The sequence below is a fragment of the Nerophis lumbriciformis genome, linkage group LG20 (assembly GCF_033978685.3).
Source record: "Nerophis lumbriciformis linkage group LG20, RoL_Nlum_v2.1, whole genome shotgun sequence".
In the NCBI taxonomy this organism is placed as follows: Eukaryota; Metazoa; Chordata; class Actinopteri; order Syngnathiformes; family Syngnathidae; genus Nerophis; species Nerophis lumbriciformis.
Window position 1 is genome coordinate 37,133,669 of NC_084567.2, and position 3,832 is coordinate 37,137,500.

Sequence of the window (3,832 nt, forward strand, 5' to 3'; positions counted from 1 at the left end):
AGAAAAAAGGGTGGAAATAGGGCTTTGGAAAACCAGGAATTCTGGAAATTTGTTGAACGTGGAAAAATTATAGTTTAAATGTCCAGGATGAATTGAATGTGTTGAAGGTGGAATGTTTTGAATCGGTTGAAAAATGTGGGAATTGTGGAAGTTTGAAAAATGGACAATTCATTTTGAATGGGGAAAATAGAAAAAAAAAGGAATTATGGGAAATCTGGGATTTTTTTTTTATAATTGGTGAAGTAGAGCACACAATTCCTGAAAGGGCTGAATATTTTGGAGTTGGAACATTTTGAATCAGATAAAAAAAATTAGGAATTGTGGAACTTTGAAGAATGTCCCATTGTTTTAAATGGGAATTTCCCCAAAATTTGGGAATTTTGGGAAAAGCGGGAATTTTTTTGAAAATGATGAACAACTTGAATGGTCTGAAAGAGTTGAAATAGTTGGTGTTGAAATTTTTCAAATCAGTCAAGAAGTGTTGAAGTAGTAACATGTTGAATTGAGAAATGGAATTCCTGGAATTTTGGGAAAACAGAGAATGTTTCCAGTTCAAAAAACAACTTGTTTTTTTGTCCTGATTAAGAGGAATGTTTTGACAGTGGAACGGTTGAAGCGGGTTGGAAAATACGGGAGGAGTAGTCGCCAGAAAAAAGGGTGGAAATAGGGCTTTGGAAAACCAGGAATTCTGGAAATTTGTTGAACGTGGAAAAATTATAGTTTAAATGTCCAGGATGAATTGAATGTGTTGAAGGTGGAATGTTTTGAATCGGTTGAAAAATGTGGGAATTGTGGAAGTTTGAAAAATGGACAATTCATTTTGAATGGGGAAAATAGAAAAAAAAAAAGGAATTATGGGAAATCCGGGAATTTTTTTTAGAATTGGTGAAGTAGAGCACACAATTCCTGAAAGGGCTGAATATTTTGGAGTTGGAACATTTTGAATCAGATAAAAAAAATCTGGAATTGTGGAACTTTGAAGAATGTCCCATTGATTTAAATGGGAATTTCCCCAAAATTTGGGAATTTTGGGAAAAGCGGGAATTTTTTTGAAAATGATAAATAACTTGAATGGTCTGAAAGAGTTGAAATAGTTGGTGTTGACATTTTACAAATCAGTCAAGAAGTGTTGAAGTAGTAACATGTTGAATTGAGAAATGGAATTACGGAATTCCTGGAATTTTGGGAAAACTGGGAATTTTTCCAGTTCAAAAAACAACTTGGTTTTTTTGTCCTGATTAAGAGAAATATTTTGACAGTGGAACGGTTGAAGCGGGTTGAAAAATATGGGAGGAGAAGTCGCCTGAAAAAAGGGTGGAAGTAGGGCTTTGGAAAACCAGGAATTCTGGAAATTTGTTGAACTTGGAAAAATTATAGTTTAAATGTCCAGGATGAATTGAATGTGTTGAAGGTGGAATGTTTTGAATCGGTTGAAAAATGTGGGAATTGTGGAAGTTTGAAAAATGGGCAATTCATTTTGAATGGGGAAAATAGAAAAAAAAAAGGAATTATGGGAAATCCGGGATTTTTTTTTAGAATTGGTGAAGTAGAGCACACAATTCCTGAAAGGGCTGAATATTTTGGAGTTGGAACAGTTTGAATCAGATAAAAAATTTTTAGGAATTGCGGAACTTTGAAGAATGTCCCATTGATTTAAATGGGAATTTTGGGAAAAGCGGGAATTTTTTTGAAAATGATAAACAACTTGAATGGTCTGAAAGAGTTGAAATAGTTGGTGTTGACATTTTTCAAATCAGTCAAGAAGTGTTGAAGTAGTAACATGTTGAATTGAGAAATGGAATTACGGAATCCCTGGAATTTTGGGAAAACTGGGAATTTTTCCAGTTCAAAAAACAACTTGGTTTTTTGTCCTGATTAAGAGGAATGTTTTGACAGTGGAACGGTTGAAGCGGGTTGGAAAATACGGGAGGAGTAGTCGCCAGAAAAAAGGGTGGAAATAGGGCTTTGGAAAACCAGGAATTCTGGAAATTTGTTGAACGTGGAAAAATTATAGTTTAAATGTCCAGGAGGAATTGAATGTGTTGAAGGTGGAATGTTTTGAATCGGTTGAAAAATGTGGGAATTGTGGAAGTTTGAAAAATGGACAATTCATTTTGAATGGGGAAAATAGAAAAAAAAAGGAATTATGGGAAATCCGGGATTTTTTTTAATATAATTGGTGAAGTAGAGCACACAATTCCTGAAAGGGCTGAATATTTTGGAGTTGGAACAGTTTGAATCAGATAAAAAATTTTTAGGAATTGCGGAACTTTGAAGAATGTCCCATTGATTTAAATGGGAATTTTGGGAAAAGCGGGAATTTTTTTGAAAATGATAAACAACTTGAATGGTCTGAAAGAGTTGAAATAGTTGGTGTTGACATTTTTCAAATCAGTCAAGAAGTGTTGAAGTAGTAACATGTTGAATTGAGAAATGGAATTACGGAATCCCTGGAATTTTGGGAAAACTGGGAATTTTTCCAGTTCAAAAAACAACTTGGTTTTTTGTCCTGATTAAGAGGAATGTTTTGACAGTGGAACGGTTGAAGCGGGTTGGAAAATACGGGAGGAGTAGTCGCCAGAAAAAAGGGTGGAAATAGGGCTTTGGAAAACCAGGAATTCTGGAAATTTGTTGAACGTGGAAAAATTATAGTTTAAATGTCCAGGAGGAATTGAATGTGTTGAAGGTGGAATGTTTTGAATCGGTTGAAAAATGTGGGAATTGTGGAAGTTTGAAAAATGGACAATTCATTTTGAATGGGGAAAATAGAAAAAAAAAGGAATTATGGGAAATCCGGGATTTTTTTTAATATAATTGGTGAAGTAGAGCACACAATTCCTGAAAGGGCTGAATATTTTGGAGTTGGAACAGTTTGAATCAGATAAAAAAATTTAGGAATTGTGGAACTTTGAAGAATGTCCCATTGATTTAAATGGGAATTTCCCCAAAATTTGGGAATTTTGGGAAAAGCGGGAATTTTTTTGAAAATGATGAACAACTTGAATGGTCTGAAAGAGTTGAAATAGTTGGTGTTGAAATTTTTCAAATCAGTCAAGAAGTGTTGAAGTAGTAACATGTTGAATTGAGAAATGGAATTACGGAATTCCTGGAATTTTGGGAAAACTGGGAATTTTTCCAGTTCAAAAAACAACTTGGTTTTTTTTCCTGATTAAGAGGAATGTTTTGACAGTGGAACGGTTGAAGCGGGTTGGAAAATATGGGAGGAGAAGTCGCCAGAAAAAAGGGTGGAAATAGGGCTTTGGAAAACCAGGAATTCTGGAAATTTGTTGAACGTGGAAAAATTATAGTTTAAATGTCCAGGATGAATTGAATGTGTTGAAGGTGGAATGTTTTGAATCGGTTGAAAAATGTGGGAATTGTGGAAGTTTGAAAAATGGACAATTAATTTTTAATGGGGAAAATAGAAAAAAAAAGGAATTATGGGAAATCCGGGATTTTTTTTTAGAATTGGTGAAGTAGAGCACACAATTCCTGAAAGGGCTGAATATTTTGGAGTTGGAACATTTTGAATCAGATAAAAAAAAATTAGGAATTGTTGAACTTTGAAGAATGTCCCATTGATTTAAATGGGAATTTTGGGAAAAGCCGGAATTTTTTTGAAAATGATAAACAACTTGAATGGTCTGAAAGAGTTGAAATAGTTGGTGTTGAAATTTTTCAAATCAGTCAAGAAGTGTTGAAGTAGTAACATGTTGAATTGAGAAATGGAATAACGGAATTCCTGGAATTTTGGGAAAACTGGGAATTTTTCCAGTTAAAAAAATCAACTTGTTTTTTTGTCCTGATTAAGCGGAATGTTTTGACAGTGGAA